The sequence below is a fragment of the Polypterus senegalus genome, chromosome 4 (assembly GCF_016835505.1).
Source record: "Polypterus senegalus isolate Bchr_013 chromosome 4, ASM1683550v1, whole genome shotgun sequence".
Lineage (NCBI taxonomy): Eukaryota > Metazoa > Chordata > Cladistia > Polypteriformes > Polypteridae > Polypterus > Polypterus senegalus.
Window position 1 is genome coordinate 198,453,254 of NC_053157.1, and position 26,721 is coordinate 198,479,974.

Sequence of the window (26,721 nt, forward strand, 5' to 3'; positions counted from 1 at the left end):
ACAAATAAGAAAATTGCAGATCCTTTTTTGGAAGGTTGGAAGCTAGTGTTTAAGGTACAGTGTTTTAAGGATACACTTTTGATGTGAGATCTAGGGTAGGAGAGCCATAAAACAAAAACATTTACTGAACTCTAAATCTTATTTCATTCCATTTGTACTTTCTAGAATACATTTTTAATAACTAATTTATTTCATTTCCTGATGCTTTAAGAATGAAGGTAGGATATGGAGGAAAACTGCTGTCCAAGAAAAATTTAAATGCTGCAACAGTGATCTGCATTTGTTTCTTCACAAATTACAAACACTCCTACTCAGCCTTTTTGCCTTCCTGCTCAAGTGACATTAACCTGGAAATAGACCAGAATACAGGAGACTAACTGATGAAAGAAGCTAAATGTTAAAAACACATTACTCCCTGTGTCTCCCGAGTGCACAAGCTTCCTGCTCAAATCATATTGTACCTTGTGCAGCATGCTGTTTCTTTGTATAGGACTATACTTTTTAATTCGAAGAAACACTATTAAACGTTGCTGAAAATGTATGTTTAGTTTCTAGTAATTTACTCTTCATAAAACATATGTATTTTTTGGTTATCTCATACAGCCTATACTTTATCATCTAATTAATTCCTCCCAATTGTGTAGCATATGGTATTTACATCATTCATTGCTTTGATAAGTCATACACTGTCTACAAACACCAGTATGCATGTCTTAAAGAAAACAATGAAGAATACCGTAGCTGCCCTACTTAGTCTTTCTAGGAAGGTTTTGCCTTTCACTCGATTGATATGGCAATTCCACATCACTGCCGGTTGCTTCCATTTATCATCATGTTTTGGAAGTTTCTTTTATTTGTCTTGTCATAGTTCTTGCCTACTATTTGTGACCTCTGAGATAAGTGCACAGGCAAAACCATGGGGACATTGGCAAGGATCTCAATCGTCCTTAGAGGATGTTCTTCTCTCTTTTTAGGGGAGTACTAAACAGAAAACTCTCAGTAAAAGTTGCCTGTGCCTCTTCGGGTCACTTGATGGGGACAACAGATACAATTAGGAGAAGCCACAGAGAGATGAGGCTGTTCACTTCTGGTTAACAAATTAAGAGGAATCCTGAATATATCCAAAAGAGACCTATGCTAGATGCTAGGAAAGGCCACTGCTCTTCCAAGAACAGCTTGGGCATTGTTTATTAGGCACTATGTGCCTGTGAAAAAGGGTAATTTCTAATCTAAATTAGAGACTAGATCCCTGGTAACCCTGTAAGATGATTTTAGTCGGTATTTGAAAATGCTAATTTTTTTCCAATAATGTATGTTAAATGTATTATGTTGGATTTGTGCTCAGTTTGGATGGACACTCCCTGCTGTCATGTTGTTCTCTGATTTTTTTTTTTTTATGTTTTTCTGTCTTTGAACTTTGATGATGTCACATTATAACATGGGCATCAATGATGTACCGCCAAATGGCAAACACAGAAAATAAAAAAAGAAGGAAAAACTTTTGCACTGTTTAGGGGAAAAATGTGGAAAAAAAAGTATTTTAGTTGATTAAAGAAGAAAGAATGAAAACAAAAGAAGTTTGTTTTTCTCTTTGCTTTTGTGCAACAGATCTATTGTTTTGTCTATTTTTGTTATTGAAACTGTTTGTTAAGGACATGATACGTGAAAATGTAAAGAAAATACTTTGTTTTGTTTTTCCATTCCAGCTTTCTGTGTCTCATTGAATAGCAGCTGCCTTCTTTTTTTATTCATGTTGAGTCATGGCTGTTAATCCATCAGCACATGGTTAAACAGCGTCTTTCTAGGTTTGTTAAACCAATTATCTCACAACTTGCAGTACTTTTCTATTGAAAGGCCAACCATTCATCACTGTGTTTTGTTTCTTCCAATAGTCAGCTCCATGGTTATTGTTTTGTTTGTTTTCATTTGTCACGCAAGTTTATTTTGTTTATTTAATTCTTGTGCTGCCTTTCAAATATTTTTTTCATAGTACAGTGGAACCTCGGTTTGCGAGCATAATTCGTTCCGGAAACATGCTCGCAATCCAAAGCACTCATATATCAGAGTGAATTTCCCCATAAGAAATAATGGAAACTCAGATGATTCGTTCCACAACCCAAAACTATTCTTATAAAAATGATTAATACAAGATATAAATTAAATATACATTAACCAAATTAACCTGCACTTTACCTTTAAAAAGAATCATGGCTGGTGTGAGTGAGTTTCTAAACTCTTGTGGGAATCCACCCAACGGGACGACACGCGGAAGAGTGTCCCAAAGCAATCGTAGTCTCCCACCGCTGTAGCAGTTCGCCATATAAGTGCATCCAAAAAGATCGCAGACATGCTATAAGCATCTGCTGTCGATGGGTGATACAAGGAACATTATAAAGATCCCGCTACAATAAATAATAGTGCTGTTGCTGTTTCAAGCTGAATAAAGCTGGTGTTGTTAAAGTACTGAGACTCAGCTTAGTGTTTTGGGGTGCAAGATGGGCACTCGCACTTCACAGCACACACACACACAGTCACAATGCTGTAGTAAACAGTATAAGCTCGTACGGATGTTGACTATATGAGTGAGGCACACAGACTCAGACGGAGAATAGGAGACGATTGCCCTCAAGAGAAGATAGAGAGGAAGAGAGAGAGAGAGAGACGAGAGAGACACGGGTGCGAGCGGGCGAGATAAGGAGAGAGAGAGAGAGATGCTGCGCGCGCGAGAGAGAAGAACCATCAGCTCAGTTGTGATCACATGACGCTCAGCAGACAAAGTGTATCCACACTACTCGTATTGCAAGACATCTCTCCTTTATCAAGTCAAAATTTATTAAAAAATTTAGTTCGTCTTGCAAAACACTAGTAAACCAAGTTACTCGTAAACCGAGGTTCCACTGTATGTTATTAATTCTGCTTTTGTTTTGTATGTATGTTATTTACAGTATTTAATGTGATATGAAGTATTTGTTTTTCAATGTTTTATTATGTTAAGATTCTATTTACATTTTGTTTTCTATTTGCCCAGTCTGTTGTATATGTAGCTGAAGGAGGTCAGGCTACCTAATAATGTAGTTGAGGTATTCGCTCCAGCAGTATTAAAGCCAATGTTGCTGATGAATTAGCAGCATTAGCACTGCGTTTCTATTATTGATTTTGATTTTTTGTGATTCTTTTTATTTACTGGCATCAACCACTGCTTTTTTTTGCTTTTAAGAAGCAGTCTTCTGTTTTGTGATTCTTGAATTTGTTTGCTTTAAGGGTTGCCTTTTAGATAAACCTATCATTGGTTCTTTGTCATTTTGATTTCTGAAAATCTACCTTAAAATATTTGACTATTAGTGACGTTTTTCTTTGTCCTAGACCAGAGGTTTATGGTTTCCTACTGTTGTAATTCACATTTATATTAAATTTTTTGGGACTTACCTGAAGCTTTAAAATTGACAGTTCTTATTTGGTGTTTCCAGACATATACTAAAAGATGTTTCTGAGTCTGTTTTTTTTTTTATAGAACTTTTAATTAAAAGTTAATAATATTTAAATGTTATTTTCAACACAATGCTTGTTACCATTGTAATGTATCCCACAATGCATTACAATGGTGTGATGATGTCATCATCAGTGTGACTATATAACGGTCACCTCTTGCAGTACTAGTTCAAGACTTATTTCTGAACTATGTGCTTTTGTTTGTGACATTTGGGGATTAAACTTTATCTCTGACTTTTTTTTTTGTTTAATTGTCTCTTCCTTGGGTTATTCCTAATAAAATTTTTCTGGCTTTCATTTTGAAGTCAGAATGCCTAAATTCTGGATATTTTAATAATTTGATCTTTAATTAACTTTAGCTCAGCTCCAGTTTTTGGCCCCTTTTCAACTATTTGTGGCTAGACTGCCTAGGGTGAAGCCTATCCAATGGCTGTACAGATGATAGGTTCTGGCTTTTCATGTTTGCTTTTAAAGCCTGACCCCATTACTGATCTTTGTTCTGGCCAAAATCACAATGGAAAGTAAGGTGTCTAGTCTTTATCTCCCCAAACATCCTTCTACAAATCTGAGTGTATGTCCTATTTGTGCTACTGCTTTATATTTTGAATTAAGCAGTAGATGCTTAATTTCTGCCATGTGCACATCTGTCTCTCCCACATAAAAGTTAACTAACCTATTTCCGCCTGACAACTCGTATAGACTAAAAAACTGCTGTCTTGTGTGCTTGTTTCTACTTAATCAGCAAAGCTAGTTGCTTCAGCCTGGGCATGGGCTATGTTCATTCATCCATCCATTTTCCAACCCGCTGAATCCAAACACAGGGTCACGGGAGCCCATCCCAGCCAACACAGGGCACTAGGCAGGAAGCCAACCCACTGCAGGACACACACAAACACACCCACACCCACAACACAATTTATAATTGCCAATCCACCTAACCTGCATGTCTTTGGACTGTGGGAGGAAACTGGAGCGCCTGGAGGAAACTCACGCAGACACGGGGAGAGCATGCAAGCTCCACGCAGGGAGGACCTGGGAAGCGAACCCGGGTCTCCTAACTGTGAGGCAGCAGCGCTACCCACCGCGCCACTGTGGCGCCACCGTGCCGCCCATGGGCTGTGCTCTTTCTATCAAATCTAATGCCCAGCTGAATCACTAGTCATTTATGCACTATAGGCCATCAAGATGGGTTGCTCTTTATGTTTTAATTCTTGCATTAGACTTTATATTCAGATTGAGATTTTAGCTTTCCTCCCCGGGATTGAGAATTCCTGATACCTTGTTAATACACAGGCATTGACCTCTACCTCTAGTGTTGCAGCCGACATCCTAGAAAAAAAATGTTACTTTTATTTTTTCCTCATCCAGTTGGATCATGACAACTACAAATAAACAACCTCCCTCACTTGTTTTATTTAATCTGTACTTGTTCTATTTCCATGCCAGTTCAGCTGTTGCCATCACTCATTGCATGGCTTTAATAACAAGCAGCTATATACATATCTCCCAGGAAATTACTTGTAAAGCAACTGTGACACTGCATACCTGCGGATAACGGAACCTAGTGTTTCTGTTCTAGTTATTCCTGCTGTTCCTGTTGTCAACACTTGTTCTAAAAAACTAAAGACAGACCAAGAAATAAAGCACTAATTGGGCAAAACAAAAGAGTATGTGAAGAAACAGTAGTCAAACCCAGGAAGACAAGGAACCAATTGTAAGAGCTCAAAACTCAAAACAAAAATTGAAAAAATTGCCAAAGACACCTTACTAAGTAGCCTTTCCCTATATACTGAAGAAGAATGTCAAGGTATTTGAATTGATTTATCCAGAATGGACAAAATAATATTGCATCCTCGTAATTAAATGCCATAATGAGGACATCTCAAACAGCTTCTGTAAAAATCATGAAACAACCAGTGTTGAAGATTGGGACAACAAAATGGTGCCATGATGATGCCACCAACCAAGTGGTAAAATATAACATCCATAATAAAAAATAGATTTAAAACAAAAAATAATGAGCTAAAATGAAGGCTTGAGTCAATATTCGTAACAGTACCAGTAGTACCATAATGGTATCAAATAAGCAGATACCATTATGGCCTTATGCTTCCTTTTTTTTTTTTAACCATTGCTTTATCTAGTGTCTCCGGTGAATGTGGCTTATCTGTTAAGTAGATGGAGAACCATATGTGATGCTTTCCTAACAATGGAGTTCTTTTTATCTCTATATATATAAAATCCAACATCTGCCTGTCTGTCCGCTTTTCATGAAAAAAACACTTAACGGATTTAGATTGTGTTTTTTTCTATAATTTGCTTGAACATTCCGGTTGATTTTGTATCATAGTTCGCTTGCAGTACCAATTTATTCGTGCACATCCAAGAGACTTACAGCAGGCTGTGGGAAGGGGCCAGCCTCGGGGCATACCTTACCTCCGCTTAGCAAGCGAATGAGAGAACTACTTAACAGATTTAGATTGGGGTTTTTTCTATAATTTGCTTGAACGTTCGAGTTGATTTTGCGACTTCTCTCATTGCGTTAAGAATCATAGTTCACTTGTAGGAGTGATATATTCGCTCTAATCCAAGACAGTGGCTTCAGGCAGAGGGAAGGGGGGAGCGTGATGTCAGGAGTGGGGAGCAGGCAGGGTCCTCCTCGTTGTCCTGTTTCACTTCTATATTAGTGGAGCCATGGAGGACGACTAGAAAATAATATATGAATCAATCTCCTCACACCTCAATACAAACAGTCATGATTTTATGAATCTGTGGAAAAGATTCAGTGTATAAAGTGTGAGGTTCTGACTGATATACTTTTCTTCATTTCTCACTACTTCAGTGGTCAACACCAAGTGATGTTATGAACAGGAGTGTTAATCTTTGTCACACACACAACCTACAGTTGTAAGGAAGTCACACGTTGTCATGAATCCAAGTTACTTGTCATATAAAATATTCTTTCTAATCTTGGAGTTTTTCATTATTTACTTTTCTATCGTTATTTAATCTTAACATTGCTTTTTATGTCATTGCATCTCAGTTTTGGGTCTTTTATTTTTGTTTTGAATAATACCACTTTGAACTGTTTGCTTTATAACAACAACATATACTTTTGCACCACATTTTCTTACAGAACATGTTGTTCAAAATGATTTATAAGAAATCTAAGAGAATCAATGCAGTAACACAAAACCAATGCAAACAAATAAAGAAATACAAAAATAAATGAATAAAACTATTTATAAATTCCATGACACAATTTAGTTTATTAATGGATGATGCCGTTTGTTGAGTTGTTATGTTCTGATGACCAGTTTCTGGAGGTATGACTATAGAATTGACCATATAAAGGTCAGTGTCATGGACAGCACCTGGGACGTACACTAAAATTTATACTGATTGCTTTCCCATATGACTTCTTAGTTTCCTGACTTTTTGGTTGGTCCTTTATAATTTTTGTCCATACTGTATATCTCTTTGACTTCTTGTTTTTGGCTCTTGCTATTATTTTTTACTCATCTCCTGATCGTTTTCTTTTTGCCCTTGCAGCTACGATTGTTCTGTCTCCTTCTAGTACACTCTTCACAGTAGGAAATGGGGCCCAATCTAATTTGGGTGCTAGGATGGATTGTTTTTTTCTCTAAATAAGTAGGTAAACAATTCATTTCAAGAATACAATATTCACTTTCATTCATACATTGGTGATAGACAGCTTATTACTTCATTTATCAAATCAAATAATTATTATTTTTCTGTGAATTAAACAAAACAGAAGGTTTTTATATATATATATATATATACACGTGCGACTAGGATCGAGCTGAATGGACCAAGTGGAGGTGATTACCCGCCATGCCAGGGGGTGGCGGGGTGCTATAAACCTGTTTCTGTTAATTCTGCAGATCCAATGCGGGAAAACCTGCCTGATTCGACGTCACTTCCGGCCCCCAGACTGGTGTCACTTCCGGCTCCCAGACTGACGTGACTTCCGGGTCCGGTTCCCAGACTGAAGTCACTTCCGGGTTACAGACTATAAAACCTCCATATTGCCAAACCAAGTTGAGTTCATATTGGGAACTCAATCAAGCAACATCAGTTGTGCACTTTAAAATCCTTTTGCAGCTAGGAACAATATACGGGTGGCTGCCCCAAACCTTTTTTAGTGTGTTGAGACTCATTATTTCACAATGTCTAAAAGGATAATACAAAATAAATGAATTTTAGTTTGTCTGAATCCATCCAAAATTAAGGTGGTTCTCAACACAGATTTATTCTTCAATCATGACAGGTCACTGCTTTCTAAAAACCAGTTGGCCTCATGTAAGAAATTTAGTAAAATTAGTGCACTTTCTTCAACTCCAGGATCTTGAAAACCTAGTTCATTCAAATGTCAAGAATAATTGACTACTGCAAGGCTTTGAATAGTTCAGTTTCTTCCGTACAGTAATTTAAAATATGACAGCAAGGATTATATCTAGAAGTAAGAAATATGATCTTATATTTCCATTTCTTAAATCATTTATTTCCCTGGCTTCCAGCTAGGTTTAGAGTGGAATTTAAAGCCCTTCTTTTCTCATATAAAGTTTGAAATGGTTCAGCACTACATCAGATTGCAAACGTTTTTAGAATCTATACCAATACCTATCAAGGCATACATTGTGATCTTAAGATGTAGGCCACCTTTAAATTTTTAGGACAAATAAATGTTTGCATTAGGCAGAGCCTGTCGCTACAGAGCACTGAAACTTTGATATGTAATATCTCCTACTATTAGTGAAGCCACATTTGTCTCAGCACTAAAGCCAATCCTAAAGACTCATTTTAACATACACTCTATACTCCTTTTATACTCTTTACAAGGCTGCTGCTGATGAGGGTCTTTAATATTTCTCTCATATATTGCTTTTTAATTAATTGCACAAAATGTTTGGATTTGTAAGCAGTTCCTATTTTTCCTTCTGTTTTTTGAGACTCCTTATGTACCTTGAAGTGGAAATGTAAGTACAAGTTTCAAATAACTTCTGTCGGAATGACTCTGGCACTGTTGGCCTGTCATTGTCAGAATGGGACTTACCTAAGACGGTTATTATCTTGATTTAAAGTGACCTTGTATATACAGTAAATGTACTGTATATCCTGCATATCTGCTGTGTGTTGACTCCATATAGAAGTGAGAAAAGATGAAGAGGAAGAAGAAGTACTATATATGCTGTGTATACAGCATATAAAAGCATTTTTGCATGCATTGCATTGCATTATATTTTGCTGTATACACAGTATTAACATATTCTTTCATGTTTATGTTGCATTTGCCTTTTTACACTATATAGTTATAATTATTGTATATATCTCTGGGGTCTTAAGTGGAAGTCAACTTAATAAGAATATACTGAACCTTTGAGTAATATATAGCAGCTTTGATTTTAAATATTGTCAATGTGGTTATTTCTTCGAAGTTTGTGTAACCTACATCCATCAATTTTAAACACACTGGTTATATGGTGGCATAACATGTTGGTAGAAGGAGACACTCTTGCCAGATGAGCATACTTCCATGCCATTTAGTTTCTCCATAATTTAGCTTTTCCATGATTGCCCCTCTCTGTGATCAGAGGTAGAAGGGAAGAGCAACCTTTGTCTGAAGATTGGGATCAGAACTGGGGTTATAAATTAAAAAAAACAAATTAGTAGCAACATATTTAATGCTTCTGTCTGTTATGTCCATGGATGTGAAGTTGATTTCCAGCATAAGTTTTTATTTATTCTTTGTTTTCCTCAATTCACAAAGGTTTCTTTCTGCATATTAAAGGCATGCAGTATACAACTATTCTGGCAGTAATTGTGTTTGTATCAGTTCCTGCCTTGCCCCCAGTGTTGGTTGGATAATCACTTAATGAAAAAATGAATGAATGAAATCCCTGTATGAATAAATGTAGACATGTGCATCAGGTCCGGTGTTTTTTGTTTTTTTTTTGTTTCTTGAATCATAATATCCTTGATTAGAACAGTCATTTGTAATCATATAAAAAATACTGACACAAAAGACAGGCAAGGAAGACCCAACTGGAAAAGAGGAAGCTTTATTTTCATGCTGTCAATAGCTCTATAAGAAGCACAAATGCTTAAAGAGAGGAAATTTTAAAATGTCCCTGTGGCATTGTCCTCTGGCTCTCATTATTTAGCTTTTCAACACTTAAGCTCAAAGCATCAATCTCGAATCTGCTGAATCTGGAAGCTCTGACGCACACATCATTCTCATTCTGTATTACACAGCATGCTTGAAACCTGTGCCGCCAAGTTTACTCTTTCGAGAACATTGATAAGGAGTGCACATCAACATTCCACCTTTTTTGTAACTGACATAAAATGTTTTACGGTTGAAATATGTTTTTCTAGTAACTGTCCATCTTAGTGGATGGCTCCTTAGGGAAAAAAAAAACTCTTTTGTTTCAGTTCCCTCTGATGCTATCAAACATTCTCTAGCATACAGTAGTTCTGTACATCTGGTTAGCAGTCATCATTTCGTGTCAGAAATAAAGCTCCTAAGTCGATCTGATCATAATATATATTCTTTCAGTTGTAAACAAGTTATAAATAAACGGAGTTCATAACCAACATAAATTTAAAAAACCTTGTCATAAAGTCTGAAATCTGCTAGTAGATGTTGCCCCTTTATGTATTTATGCTTTAAAAAGGTATGAAACATAGCAATAAAAGATAATCAATATATTAATTTATTCTAGTAATAATAGAATGTGACTAGCGTTTTTGGCAATTTATATAAAAATGCAAACTCTTTTTAAGTATATGTTTTAGGGAAAGGAAACATTACTTCCCTACTACTTTAGAGGAAACTGTCCTCTTAAGCTCTTTCCACATAAAAGTGGAAAGAATAGAAACATGAACTTATAAATGTACTGCACTATAGAAGAAATATGCTCAAGATGAAGGTAAGGGATCAATCTGCATGTATACCACTACCATGTTGATTCATAAAGCCTGCATAGTTGCCCTACTGGTTAGCTTGGCCTTTTTACTTCATCCTTTGCTAAGTTTATTTCGTGTTACTGTAATAGTTTTCTTTCTATTGAATATAACTTTTTCATTAGTCTCTTTGTTTTTCCTTCTTCTACTGAATAATTATATTAATTTCTGAAGTATTCATTTATAGTTTAAATTTTATTTGGCAAAAGTTGAAAACTGTTAAGAAAACAGTCTATTTTTAAAGCTGTGATAATAATCCTGTTGCAATTTGCTGTCAACAATGAGTATTTTGCCAGCTCTGTTTTGAACGCAGTTACTCTCCTTCTCTTGTTCTGGTAACAGGTAAAAGGACAACACTATTCATACTCCACAGTCTCCAGAAAGGGGACATGATTTTTTTATTAATTGTGATTTTGATTTATTTTGTTATGGATGTATCAAAACTACCACAGCAGTCCAATTTAATATTTTGACCTAGATCAGGCTATTCTTAACAATCACACCCTTCCACTGGTACTCTTTAAAATTTAAAGCTATTTTCTCTAAAATTCATGAGTGCTGTAACTAGTTCTTGGGTGCAAATTTGCAAACTACAGTCATAATTTTTCTCTTTCCAATTGAGTGTTACTTAATTGGGATAAAATCCAACTGTATGTTGCCCTTTTGGGGGTCTTATGAGTATCCCCAACATCAGTATGGGAGCTGTCCACTATTTCATTCTTGGGGCATGGGATAGAAACTATGTACAGACATTGCAGTGGTAGTGCTACTGCCTTGCAGTAAGGAGATCATGGGTTTGTGTCCGGGGTCCTACCTGTGTGGTAGCACTTTGAGCGGTGAGAAAAGTGCCATATAAATGTAGTGAATTATTATTATTATTATTATTACTGCTTCCCTCAATTGAAACGCTTGTTTTCAATGCTATGTGTAGAGTCTATTCATACTAGAACATTAGAACTCTATAAAAATTATGGGGACAAGCCACCTGCCTTTATTCTTTGCAGTGTCATTATTTTAATGCTTCTTAAAATATTCTTAGGACTTCTCGGAAAAGAAATATTTTGGAGTTTTAGGAGAATATTCATTTTAACTATATTAATTCTGCCCACTAGAGACAACTAGAGTGGAACACTATTTAATATCTCATTTAATGCATTGCTTCAACTATACATTGATCTTGAAGATTTATTTATTGTAACCACTAAATACCTGAACTCTTCTAAAAAAGCCAACAGCAATCACTGTAATATAGTATGCTGTGATAATGTGTTTAACCAAATAACCCTAAATAAAGCAAAATTCTGATAAATGTCTAGTAAATTTAACAAGATCAGTAGAGATAAATTTCGGTCAGCGATCAACAAAACCACGTAGTCGATGTAAAGGGGTATTTTTTGTTCATTTTATTCAATTATATTTACATTTCAAAGGGCTTTTTCTTTTCCACATCCTAATATAAACTAATCTGAATTAATTTTGTTTATCTGGACTGAGAAAAGTATTTTGATTAAGGCAAAAGTATCTACTGTGGCCTAAACCCAAATTTTCAAAACAGAGTAAGGAGATATCCCCATTCTACTCTATTGAGAGCTTTTTCTGCATCCAGAGACTATGATCTTTGAAGCTCATTTACTACGAGGCTGTATTAATTGCTTATTAAACGTTTTAATGAGCTCAGTTTGATCATACAATAATGCTATAAGGAGCATTTTCCAATACCTTGACATTACTGTTCATTAACAAGATTAATCTAAAAGATGTGCATTTCAAAGGGTTTTTATTTGTCTTTATAAACAAAATAATCAATGCATACCATAAATGGTGGGGTAGAATATTTTTTCGTTAGCTTTTTGAAACATAGCCAACTTTAATGGGGCTAATTAACCACTCCAATCATTATAAAAAGTCCCTCTGGGTATCCTTTTGTGTCAGCAACTTTTACTGATTTGTAAGAAACATTGTGCATATCTAATGTCTTTAGCGCAAAACTTTTGTTCAACAAGGTTTCCAGATGCCCTTTTTAGCAGCTGGTACAGAAGATTCTGGTAAAATATACATTTAATTATCTTGAACAATTATTTCTTGCTTCTCTCTAGCAAGGAATAATAGGTTTTCTTTATCCAGGAGTTTTTTAAATTTGACCCTGAAAGCTTATGGTGGCCAGTTAAGTGATACAATCTTTCAACTTAGGTATGTCAGTAAAACGTTACCAAAATTTTAACAAAGATGTCAAAGATAAAGTTGGTGGGGCTTCTACCAAATTCTACCACCATTCTCTCACACAAATAAAAATAATTTTTTTCCTTCTTATTATGTCTTTCAGTTTTGTTGTTTATTTTTAAAGGGATTTGTATTTACTTTCCAAGATCACCAGCTTTTCTTCTTTAGAACCTACTACATGCTCAAGTTGTTCCACACTACATGTATATGTTAACATATACAGTATTTCAAATCATTAAGCTGGGAATCAAACATCTTCAATTTGCTCACTTCGTTCTTAACATTCTTCATGTCGCTCTCAATTTTTTTGCAATACTACTGTATATTTTTTTATAAAGTTGTTCTTCAATCTATCCAACATATTCTTGTTGTAAAGGACAAGCATGAGCCCAGGAATTAGTCGTGATAATAACAATAAGACCAGGAGCAAAAGAATAGACCAGAAGATGAAGGCACCATAGACTAGGAAAGGTCAAAACCAGAAAGCAATAAACTGAAGGGGGGTCACAGCGAAGTCTTTTGGAAAAAGAAGGTCAAAACCAAAAAAAAAATTTTGAAGCTAACTGATATTATTTTGAAATAACTCATACCTAATTTTAAAGTAGCATGGTTTGTCCACTGAGGGATTCTTGACAGTGCCATATTATAGTTTAATACCAGTGAGATGGTGGCATCAGAAGAACACATCTTAACATCCTCTAGACAAAACTGTAGCACCTTGTAAGGCAATGCAGTACAACAAAATCAAATGTTAAAATAAAACAGTCCTTTAACAAAATGAAATCACAAAATAAATGGTAAAAGTAAAAAACAAATGACTTAGAGCTCTAAAGAAAATGTTATCAAGTCCCAGAAAATACAATAACAAAAGACACCTAGTAACTTGCAACATTCCATTCATTTACCTGAGCTGAATTTTTGATGCTTCAATTCCTGTTGAATATTATTAATATTCTGTTCATAAGACTTACTTATGAACAGTCTGAAATTGCTTTTTTGTTCTGTGCTTCTTGACACACTGGTACGAGAAAACCCCCACGTATGATTATGATGACTGTTCAAATCATCTTTATTCTAGTTATGTAATGTTCTGCCTTATTTTTTGGTCCACTGGTCCTGAAAAACCCTCATTTTTAGTCCATTTATGGACAATTTTTTGTGCAGGAAATCACACCCTTATTATAAGGAGCAAACCACAAAGTCATTTCAGTAAAAATGATCAGTCCTTCTTCGCAACACTTACAACTCACATTCCTTCTTCAGTAATTATCTTTAGCTTGTTCTGTAGCAGTTAAGTGCATTTTGATGTTTTTGGATGACTAATCCCTAGCAGTGTGTCCTGACGTACACTTGGTACACATGAAAAAATCAGTTCTGTGTTGTGACAGGACAGGGGACCTTAAGGAATCAGCACTCATGATCACCAGTATTAGGTGACTAGTAGTAGTGGAGTTCAGGCTGTAATTAGCATTAAGTCTTTCATTGCAATTTACCACAACAATAATATTTACAACCATGACTTTTCCAAGATCAGCAGTCGCACCCAGATCTGAAAGTTTCTCACCCAAACTGCATGCAAACTCATTGGAAATAGTCTGATCTTGGAGTCTGGCCAAGTCCACCCTCATTATACAAGTAGGCGGTAGCATACTGGACCTAAGCTGGAGCTTAGGAACAAGTCTGTGGTCAGAATTCCCAGATTGGACACTTCTGTAGACCATGCAGTTCTGTAGGAGCCTCCAGTGTCTGGCCATGAGCATGTGATTAATCTCCTTCCCACACCAGTAGTATTGGAGTACCAAATCCAACGATACAGCTCTGTCAAAGTCAAGGAACATGGAGCCACTTTCACCACAGTCACCAGAAACATGAGGACTGACACAACCCTCACAGCAAACCCTGTCTGTGTCAGTGGTTGCATTGAAGTCACCCATGACCACCTTGTAGACACCAATCAACTACTGAGCGAAGTTGCAAATAGAATGTCTCCCTCACCAAGATATCACTCACTGAGACAACAGACAAGGCACCCAGAGAGTGCATTAACCTGAGTCTTATAATATGCTCATTGAAAAAAGTGATATTGGACACCATCGGAAAGAGCCAATCCACCACAGCAACAGCTACTCCCTGAGTATAACAACCATCAGAGCGACTAGACCAATAAAAGGTGTACCCACCTACAGAGATCTGGCCAATTCCATGTCTGTGCACCTCATAGAGTGTCATCACTGAAATGCAGAGTTTACAATGCTCCTCTGACAGCAGAGGAATATGGAATATGGATGGAGAGAAAAGACATTCCTTGCACCTCTGTTGTTGAAGAAAGATTCACTGATCTCCACTTTGTTGATGATGCTGTGAACTTCACAGAATCAATGGAGTCTCTGATCAGAGCTCTCAAGAAACTGAGTGAGGAGTCTGGGTGTGTGGGCTTACAAGTGTCCTGGATAAAAACCTCTTTGGCACAGCCATCAACATGTGTATCTGTTTGCAGAAAGAGTGTTGACTTTGTTGAGAGGTTTACTTACCTCGGCAGCGACATTCATGTCTCTGGTGGATCTTTCTATGAAGTCAGAAGATGGATAGGGAGAGCATGGGAGTCATAAGGTCACTGGAAAGGGGTGTGTGGTGCTCCTGATATCTTTGTACAAGGATGAAGGTCAAGGTCTTTATAGTCCTGGTGCTTCCTGTTTTGCTATTTAGTTGTGAGACATGGACACTATCCAGTGACCTGAAACAAAGACTAGACTCCTTCAGAACTGTGTCTCTTCAGAAAATCCTTGGGTACTGCTGGTTTGACTTTGTATCAAATGAGTGGTTGCTCACAGAGTCCAAAATAAGACACATTACCTGCATTGTGAGGGTGCATCAGTTATAGCACTACGGCCATATGGTGCGATTTCCTGAGGATGATTTGGCTCACAGGATTCTCATTGTTCCTCAGGACCAAGGGGACACCCACACACACCTGACTGTGGTAAATTAACCTTCTTCTGATAGCACAGTTAACAAACGTCTACTAAATATTTTTTAAAATGCTTATCTAACTGAATGTTTAGTTTTTGCATATATAAATAAAAATAAAATATGTAAAAAAAATGAAATAAAAGATAGTGGGATTCTTACATTTAGGTTTGCCGTTGTCCCGTGCATCTTATCTCCTGCAATGGTCTAATTGTCATCTAAATTGTTGTTGACGTCTATGTTAGTGTTTTGCTACAAAAGCTGCTAAAAGCAGCAATATTAGCATTTTCCTTGATATCTGTAAGATATTTTCAATTTTCAATTTTGCTGCACCACTAGACTCTCGCTTTAAATTGCCATTCATTTGTTTACAGCATGGCAATACAATCTTATAAAAGTGACTTTTTAGACTCCTGCTCTGATCGTGCCCTACTCACATATATTTTTCTTTTAAAACTTTTTTATTTAGAACTGATGGGATATTTTATAATTGTGGGGATTGAAGTGGGATAAGGATGGGTGTAGGATAGTGGATTGCTTTGAGAGCCTGTCAGTGAAAACCTGTGTTTTTCTATTATTACACTTTTTTTTCTCACATAAGCAAAGGCCGCTTTGTGAGAAGTGCCCCAGAATGCAAACTCAAGTCACCCTGATGGCAGATCCAGCCATTAGCATTACTAAGATGCAGCAGGGCAACTCTGTTAGCCATGCTTAAATATCCACAAAGCCCAAGACTGTGTAAAAAAGGCGGCATAATGCTTGCAGACTAAACAGTTACTATTGCAATATTATCTTTACTCTGGGTTTTATTAAGAGCATTATGTATATGATAGTCACAAAAATGAGAGAGATTGGCTAAGTGCAAAGTAAATAGAAAAGCACTACTTTATATATAGGAAGTCTAATGTCCAAAGTTGAAAAAACCACTGGAATGGATAATCAACATTTACCTTCTACAGGAAATCAAATACACGGGAAAAGGTCACACAGAAGAAGAAGAACAGTGTAAATGACTGCATTGCTGAAATGAAACAAAAAAATGAAGTGTTAATAATCCTGGACCAGAGAGGAAAAAATATTGCAGAATTAATCAAATTCAAATATCACTTGATGTGAGAGAATATATTGTCAAATAATGAAACGTTTAGTACTGTTGCAGGATGTGTACCTCAAATGGGCTTCACAGAAAAGTGAAAATGCAACAACTTACAGAAGGCACAGAGTCACTCTTAGGAAATGTAAACCACATGGTAAAACCTGAGATATTTAAAGAGACACTTTGGGGACGGCATGTTAAAATCACGAGGTGTCTGATTCAGTCTTCATGCCTGACTTGCTTTGTAACCATGAGCAAGCTGCCTTTATTTCCTTATGTCTCTTAAATGTAAATAATTGTGTTATGAATTTATAGCTATAAACCATCTTCTCATGTAAACAAAATAATTTTTATATAAAATGGGATTGAAGTCATAGCAAAATAAGTAAGAAGTACGCTGTAGACTGACATTCAGTTTTTAGATCACCAAGTTTTATGAGCTGTGAGTCCTTACTATTGATATCAGCAGGCTGTGAACTGGTTGGCCACCCAATGCCTGTCCCATTTAATGATAATACTGGAACTTTAAACCCTTTCAAAATCCAAATCACACTTAGAGGTGCATACTTTAGTTACAATGGTAATAAATCAATCCTTTAACTATTGTTTGTTACTTCATAGAATACACCATCACAATATTATTTCCAATAAGCCTTAACCATAAATCCAAGAACTTTCAATTACATGTCACAAATAAGACAAAGGTGTGCTACATTACAGTACAGTGGAGTAGATGTACAGCCTGAGAGTACAGTATGGATATATAACCATAAATACGCTGGTTAGGGAGTGGAAAAAGAACACAGTTGTAGTCATGCTGATTGGAGTGCAAGAGATGAGTCTTTTTTATTTAAAGAACAAAGCACAATAAAAAAAATCACCATCCAGTAAAAAACATAGAAAGTAGAATAATACGCAGAGGACACAACAAAATATATGCTATGTGTTCATATAAAAATGAAAAAGGATATGCGAGAATTATCTGTGGGATCTTCTGACCATCTTTACTAGGTCATACAGACTTTGTCTTATAAGAATTTTCATGAAGATTTTTCATGCAGAAGAAAACAGTAAGCAAAATGAAAACGTTCAGCACAGAGCTGAATACATTAATTCTTGCCAAATTCAGAACAGATTCTCATACAGATCGTCCAATTTATCTAAACTGCTATAATATAAAACATCACTTTCCCACTAAGTTGTAGGAAGTGGAATAGGAGCAAAATCATATCACAATGTTATTGCATCTGCTATTACAGTACTCCAAATATTTGTTGTTAAAGCATTAGAGGTTTAGACCCAGAGAAATATTCAATACATTTATTTTGTCCAAACCATGTAGCCTGGTGGTACAGATTCTTGATAACATCTTGTGCAGGTTGTATCAAGCTCTTCATATCTTTTAAACAATTTTACCCAAGATATATGTGAACGGTGAACATTTTTTAGATGAACTTTGGCAAGCTTATTGCATATTGATTCAGGAAGTATTTTGTAACTGGCTGGATCCCATTCCTTTTCTGAAATTTTAATTGAAGATAGTTTCCCTATTATTCTCTAAAGTTATCAAGGTGTACGTTCATCCAAGATTTGTAACCAAACTTGCTAATATGGCCTCCACTCCTCACCTTTTAAGGTCTCCTCAGCAAGGGGAAACGCACACTAGTGAATGCAGTCTTTCTTTCATTTTGTTTTGTTTCCTGGCCACCGTTCCTTAGCATTCAGGAGGAACCCCACAAGCCCTGCACCCTTCTCCCATCACTATCCCTTGGCATTTTGCAGAAGTCACACAGAGTGGTTGGTAACATCTACTCTGTGGGTGCTCAGCAGGAGTGACCGTGTTCTGTGAGCGCCGTCCACTTACTCTGCCTGGAACGTCATTCTCATGGACCATGTCTTCACTACAACACTGGCTATGCTACAATTCCCTTTCCCTTTAACCTCTGGGCACTCTTTTCGTTTTTGTTTGTTTCTCAAAATTCCTTTTTTTTCCCACCTCAGGCTCTATTATACTAATGTGGGTGTAGAAAATACATAAATACAATCCCAGTGAACGTGCAATCAGCCAGTTTCCTCATCAATACCCTAGGGCCACATGGCTCTGCTGCCATGCACACCTTCACCCCCCACCGATAGCCTGACCACACGGTTTTTAACTAAAAACACTCACACTACCATGGACCGCAAATCATCACCACAAAGCCAAAGTTTCAGTCTACACAGAAGTTAAAGAAAATCAATCTCTGAAACACAGGGTTGATAAGAAAAGGCCAGTTAAAGTCTCATTTACCAAAACTAAACTTGCTGCTCACATGCTGTCTGGGCTTTCTGCTGTGTACTAAAGTAGGCCCATGAGCATGTTTTTTATGAATTAAAAATGGACTGAATATTCTTTGCAGTTATACTATTAATATACAAGCTGTATTCATTTAAACGAAATCCAAAATGGAGACTTCTCATAATTTTAGTTTTCTGGATTAAAGTTTATTTAAAAACCAAGCCAAGGACCATCTTGCAGCACTGACCTATATTAATCTCTCTTTTTGAATATGTTGTCATTGATTGAGAAGCATAAGTTATATAATGATGAAACATTAAGGAAACATTGCCAGATAAAAGCTGCAACCAACTAATCAAGATTGACTGCACACAAGATGCTGCTTCATGTTTAGCTGTGATATAATATCTTAATTTGTGGATGCCTACTATATACATGGATTTTAGTAATATTGTAATTTGGTTCTTATTTGTTTTAATCAATTGGCCGACAATATCTGAACCATTGTAATTTAATATTTTAAACAAATTGAGTTTGTCTGGGATAACTTGTTTAAATAACTGTATAGACTAGTGAATAAAGCTAGACTGGGTCCCTTTAAGACCCTCCATGTTAGAACCGCAGGGTTAAGGATAGGGCAGCAACTAGTTCAGCAAGAAGTGAGACCTTAACTTGAGGGTGGAAGATCATACAGTGCATTCACAATGAGACAACAAGGGCCATGGATTAAATGGAAGAATATAGTCAAGAGGAAAGTGACCTGGGTGGAGTTATGGAAATCTGACCTACACTGCATAAAATTCCTAGCTCAGGCAGTGTATGATGAACTGCCCCACTCCATCAAACCTGCACATATGGGATAAAACACAGTATCCAGTCTGCCCACTATGCTCCAAGCAAGTCACCTTGGACACATCCAGAGCAGCTGCTCCAAAGCACATGGTCACATCACCATCTGCATTATCCCTTACCAAGTCTTGAAGGCCATTGCCTAAACTATCAGAGCAGGAATGAATGCAGCCATGCATTCTGACCCCTCAATGCAGATGATTGCTTTTGTTAGAGCAGGAGAGCAGCCAGAAACCACAGAACCTTAGTAAGAGATTGGATGTTTCCAACCTCTATCAACAGCTGAAGTTCCCCAGCCACATTGCTTTCACAATTTTGTGACAAGACATTGTCTTGTCTTAGGCCACCAAGCAAGTAGTGATATTGGGGTTGATAGTCCAATGGAGAGAACATCTGGAAGAGGCCTCTGTGACAAAGCTTATAAAATGGCAGATAATGTCAGCAAATGAGATGGAGAGCCAGGCACTGTCCTGTGGAGGATAACTGCAGGGGCTTTGCAGTCTGCTTAATCAAGGCCCTCAGCTTTCTGGGCATAGTAGGGGGAAGGAGGAGGAGAGCCATCTGCAAGACCAGTGAAGTGAAGAAGAGAGCTTCTGGATGGCTATGGTTCAAAAGAGGAGGGAGCTCTGGTCCAAGTATCTAGTATTCCAGCTAGACACAAGCTGAGGTTACGGTTAGCTGGGTCACCATGATGAGGGTTTTTGATGCCAGAAGACCTAAAACACCCTATAATTTTAGTACTAATACCAATAATGTGTCCAGTAGCATCAGCAAGAAGTATGTGAAATCTGAATTCTGTATTTCACTATTTACTCCAATCAACACAAAGTGCCTTTGACAAACTTCTTATCATTAAATCGGAATTTCTTATATACAAAAACTACTATTCAATAATAAAGTTAAGTGGCATCTGATCTCATAATCTGCAGGGGCCTCAAGCATAACACTGTACCTAGAATTCACACTATGACATGGCATAAGCTTATGCACAAAAAAATCCAGATGCATAAATCTGTGCGAACACCAACTTCCACATTCTTCTACTACATAAATCCCAGTCAGCATGAAAATTAATGCACGTGCACGCGCCTGCAGTCCTGCCCCGTCTCCTCCCAGAATTATGCCTCTTTGAATATGCAAATCAATATAAATAGCCCTTAAGCTCAGCGTTCTGTGAAAAGGCAATGGCAAAAGCACGGGGGGAAATAGAGGAAGTTCAGTGAATACCATGGAGGCAAGGAAAAACGTACTATTTGTTGGTTTAAAAAGTGGTATAAACAACAAAAGGAAGTCAACTTTAATCTCGAAATTTCCACTTTAATCACATAGTTTATCTTGTCATTAAAGCAGAACATCATAAACTTCATCTTAAAATCATTTCGTTTCAGGGATTTGGTCTCGTCCGATGCGAGAGATAGACGTCTGAAGTGGAGCTCTGCTAGCAGTGGTGCTATTTTTCATATTATTTGCTTATTATGCTGAGATATCCTGTATTTATTCAACCCGAGAGGGACTGCTACAGTATATGTAAGCACATATAAACATGGCCAACAAGAAGGGGGGTTCGAAAGAATCGAAAACTAAAGCTACATCCAAGCTGCGATCGGCAAGCCCCAGTTCAAGATACGGCCTATCAGAGACAGACCTGGATCAGATGGGCAAAAGCACAGACTCCTTGGGACCACGGTCCGCTACATAGTCGCCGGCTGAGAGCGAAATAGGGGGCTGAAGGTGCAATCGTGAGTGCAGATGTGGATAGCTTGCCAATTTGGAGAAGATTACCTGAAACTGGAAAGGGCCGGGAAGTCCGCGGCTTCAATTAAGCAATTACGCGAGCCTGGAGCAGCGGGGACACCGGCTTCAGCAAAGTCTGCTGCTTCATCTACGGTACAAGAAGGCACAATTGAACTATCTGAACTGAAGGTGTTGCTCGCTGAGCTCACGCAAGATATAAAGAAAAGCGAGAAGGCTAATGAGAAAGCAACGGCAAAGGCACTTGAGAGACTGAAACAGGAATTGAAACAGGAGATGAAACAGGCCAATGAATGGCTGCGACAGGAATTCCAACAGGAAATCCAACAGGCAAATGAAAGGCTGCGTCAAGAGGTACAACTTGAGAGGTGCTGGGTAAAATTGAAGAGCGCATTCAGGAAAACTCAGTTAAACTGAGCACGCTTGCTGATCAATTGGAGCATCTTAAGGAGACATTCACGAATCGGATTTAAATGGCCGAACATTTAGCTGTCAGTGCCGAGGAAAGAGCAGTAAATGTCAGTTCCGAATGCAAAAAACTCGGAGAAAAACTTGGAGACAGACTGGCTGCTTTAGAAGATGGAAGTAGTATAATGTCAGAATTGAAGGTCTGCCGGAGAATCGAGAAAATTCGCAGCTGAACTTTTTTCTAAAATAATCGGGGGCGACTTTAAAGCAGAATCTGAGATAGCAGTGGCTTACTGCGTACGCGGATCAAACACCGTCAGACCCCGACCAAGATCTTTTATAGTTCGTTTAGAACGATTATCATTTAAGCTAGAGGTGATGGCACTCCTCAGAAACAAGGAAGATATTATTTATGAAAATAACCACATTCGTATCTTCCCTGACTTCTCTCCAGCAACAGCCATTAAACTTGCAGCCTTCTATAATATTAAACGGCGGCTACGGCAAGCCAGCGTCAAATACAGCCTCCTGTATCCGGCAAAACTGAAAGTGGAATGGCAAGGTCATTTCTATGTCTTTGCTAGCCAGAAAGAAGCAGAAAATGAATTAAAAAAGCTGATCCCGGGACTATTCTGATACATAATAGTGAGTCATGGCGGTAAATGATAAATGATAAAGCTAGGATTAATAATCTACTGTCTGATCTATTCGTTTTAAAATACGAGTTTTTTATCAGCATATATTCTCATATATTCTTATTATTACTTAGTATTACTAGGGCACTATCTGTTTATGTTTTATTGTGCTTAATTACTTTTTCCTAGGGTGGGGGTTAAGGGGGGAGAGAAAGAGAGCAGGCTTGATCTATACCTAATCTATCATCTCAATCTTTATAATTATAACTATCAACGTAATAATAAGCTGCATGGCAACAACTCTTGGGGAAATAGGAAATTAAGACCTAAGCTATCTCACTTGCAGTTAAGACTATAACATGACATCAAAAACTCAGAATCAGTGTCTCCATGATGGGACAGTTAACTTCGTAAGCTGGAATGTTAAAGGCCTGAATCACGAATTAAAGAGAAAGAAAGTACTTTCTCACCTAACAGGTCTAAATGCTAAAATAGTATTTTTACAGGAAACCCACTTACTAAGTAAGGATCAGTTCCGGCTGCAAAAAGACTGGACTGGCCAAATGTTCCATTCTAGTTTTACAAAGAAAACTAGAGGGGTGGGAATTCTCATACATAGAACAGTACCATTTGTAGCATCAGATGTAGTATTGGATCCTGAAGGGAGATATGTAATGGTCATGGGAGACTTATCTAACTGTAAAATGATTTTGATAAATGTTTATGCACCTAATGTTGATGATAAGGAATTTATACAAAATTTATTTGCATCCATTCCCAATCTGAACACTCATAAACTTATAATGGCTGGGGACTTTAATTGTGTTTAAATCCACTTTTAGATAGGACTTCCTCCACAGGGGGAGCGGTAACTAACACCGCAAAGATAATTACAAAGTTTATAACTGATCACAACTTATCAGATCCCTGGAGGTTTTAAACCCAAATTCAAGAACATATTCTTTCTACTCACCAGTACATCATTGCTACTCAAGGATTGATTACTTCTTTATAGATAATAACTTCTTGCCTAAGATTAAATCTTGTAAATACGATGCTATTGTTATTTCAGACCATGCTCCTATGATCTTGGAGCTGAAATTACTAAGCCCCATACACTCACCCGCAGATGGCGCTCAACCGCTTCTATTAGCTGACGAGAATTGTACTGAATTTATATCCAAACAAATCAAATTCTTTCTAGAGACAAATACATCCCCTGAGATCTCTGCAGGAATACTCTGGGAAACTCTTAAGGCCTTCTTAAGAGGACAGATTATCTCATATCTTTCCCACAGAAATAAATCCGAAGCGAAGAAAGTAGCAGAGATAAAAGCGAAATTACTAAAATAGATGAAGAACATGCCAGACTACCAAGCGAGACTCTACATAGAGGAGGCAGGCTCTACATTCAGAATTAAACCTCTTGACAACTAAAGAAACTGAACAACTAATTTACAAATCCAGACATCATTATTATGAACATGGAGAGAAGCTAATAAGCTTTTAGCTCAACAAATTCACAAGCAAGAAGTGCAAGCGCAATCTCGGTAATCACTAACACGAACGGAGATAAAATCATGAACACAAAAATATAATGCACACTTTTAGAGACTACTATAAATCCCTATATACTACTGAGTTTAAAGAAGACAATATACAATCTAATGCATTTCTGGATACATTACAGATACCACAAATTGACGCTTTTAGTGTGGAGGAACTTGATAAACCTCTGTCATTATCAGAATTACTGGATGCTATAAAGTCACTCCAAGGTGGAAAAGCAGCAGGCCCTGATGGCTACCCTGCAGAGTTTTACAAGAAATTCTCGCTCAGCTAGCTCCCTCCTATTAGCAACATTTACAGAAGCCAGAGATAACCAATCTCTTCCACAAACCTTTCGCCAAGCACTAATCACTGTCTTTCCAAAACAAAATAAGGACTTATTACAATGTGCATCATACAGACCAATTTCACTTCTGAATAACGACGTTAAAATACTCTCTAAAATCATAGCTAGAAGGATGGAGAAAGTGCTCCCTCGTAATATCACAAGACCAAACTGGATTTATTAGGGGCCGACACTTATCTTCAAATCTTCGACGCCTGTTTAATGTAATATACTCACCAACTAAATCAAACACCCCAGAAATATTATTATCATTGGATGCAGAAAAAGCATTGACATGATTGAATGGAAATACCTTTTACTATTTTGGAGAAGTTTGGGTTTGGCCCAACATTTGTGCATGGATTAAATTACTGTATACTAACCCAGAAGCTTCAGTTTGCATCAATAACATTTGCTCAGACTACTTTAAACTAGAGCGTGGCACAAGACAAGGATGCCCTTGTCACCACTGCTGTTTGCAATTGCCATTGAACCACTGGCAATACATTGTCGAAATACTGATCAGATAAAGGGGATTAGCAGAGAAGGACTGGAACAGAAAATCTCATTATATGCAGATGACATGGTACTGTATATATCGGACCCAGAAAATTCTGTGCCTGCAGTCTTAGCAGCACTCACAGAATTTCAAAAGATCTCTGGTCTCAGAATTAATCTGAATAAAAGTGTACTCTTTCCAGTGAATTCTCAAGCATATAATATTAGATTAGACACCCTACCTTTTATCATTGCAGAACAGTTTAAATACCTGGGGTAAACATCACAAGTAAACATAAAGCTCTTTATCAACAAAATTTCGTCTGCATGGAAAAAATTAAACAAGACTTGCATAGATGGTCAACCCTTCATCTCACACTAGCTGGAAGAATTAACACTGTTAAGATGAATATTCTTCCTAAGCTCCTTTTTATTTCAAAACATACCAATATACATTAATAAATCATTCTTTAAGCAATTAGATTCAACAATAACCTCATTTATTTGGAATTCTAAACATCCACGCATCAAAAGAGCGACCCTACAAAGACAAAAGGCAGAAGGCGGCATGGCTCTACCTAACTTCCAGTTTTATTACTGGGCAGCAAATATACAGGCGATAAGAACCTGGACACAAATAGAAGAACATACACAGGCATGGACGCAATAGAAGTAAAATCCTGCAGTACTTCTTTGTATTCCTTGCTCTGTGCTCCAATAAACACACGTTATCGGCAATACACTAATAACCCAATTGTGCTCCACTCACTTAGAATCTGGAACCAATGTAGAAAGCATTTTAAGACGGAGAAGCTTCTTCTGTGGCACCCTGCAAAGAACCACCTCTTTCAACCTTCACAAACATATGCAGTTTTAATATCTGGAAAAATTTGGAATTAACTTGCTTAGAGATCTTTATATAGACAACGTCTTTGCATCCTATGAACAATTACATTCCATATTTAACATTCCAGCTACAATTTCTTTCACTATCTTCAAATCAGGAACTTTGTTAAACAGAACCTTCCAGATTTTCCTCATCTTGCACCCTCATCCACGCTGGAAAAATATTGCTCAATTTCAAGGAGTTAGACTCCATCTCTACAATATATAAAATCATTTTACAATCCCTTCCTTTCAAAGATCCAAGAGGACACTGGGAAAATGACCTCTCAATTAATATATCAGAAAAGGAGTGGAAAGTAGCAATGCAGAGAATTCACTCAAGCTCCATATGCAAAGCATACAATTATACAACTCAAAATTATATATCGAGCACATCTGTCTCGACTAAAACTCTCAAAATGTTTCCAGGGCATGATCCAACCTGCGAACGTTGCAGCCAAGCCCCAGCCTCACTGGGTCACATGTTCTGGGTCTGCACCAAATTAACATTATTCTGGACAAAAATTTTAATTACCTCTCAGACAGCCTTGGACTCACAATCCCTCCTAACCCATTAACAGCTGTGTTTGGGGTTCTTCCAGAGGGCTTAAAGTGGAGAAAGACAAACAAATTGTGATTGCATTCACTACACTGTTGGCACGCAGACTTATTCTGATAAACTGGAAGAACCCAAACTCTCCTCTTTTAAGTCAGTGGGAAACTGATGTGTTATATTATTTGAAATTGGAAAAAATCAAATACT